This window comes from Pygoscelis adeliae, unplaced genomic scaffold, assembly GCF_000699105.1.
Source record: "Pygoscelis adeliae isolate BGI_AS28 unplaced genomic scaffold, ASM69910v1 Scaffold98, whole genome shotgun sequence".
In the NCBI taxonomy this organism is placed as follows: domain Eukaryota; kingdom Metazoa; phylum Chordata; class Aves; order Sphenisciformes; family Spheniscidae; genus Pygoscelis; species Pygoscelis adeliae.
Window position 1 is genome coordinate 4758301 of NW_008825547.1, and position 436 is coordinate 4758736.

Here is a 436-nt window from a genome sequence, read left to right on the forward strand (position 1 = left end):
GTGGTGGGCAATTGCACTGTGCATCACTTGCTTTGTATATTCTATTATTATTATTATTATTATTATTATTATTACTAGTGCTACTACTATTTTACTTTATTTCAATTATTAAACTGTCTTTATCTCAACCCATGAGTTTTCTCACTTTTACTCTTCCAATTCTCTCCCCCATCCCACTGGGGGACAGGGAGAGTGAGCGAGCAGCTGTGTGGTGCTCACTTGCCGGCTGAGGTTAAACCATGACAGTACCCTAGGATTTAGTCAGCTGGGTTCAGACACATCTAAGGTAAACAGATTGGTGTTTGCTAAGATTTCAGAAAACCAGACATAGAATATAAAACAATGCAAACCTCACAATACTAAAATACTAATATATTTTAAGCAGCAATAAGTTGTACTTCAACTTATTCAAGTGCATCAGCACTTTGGGTATAGA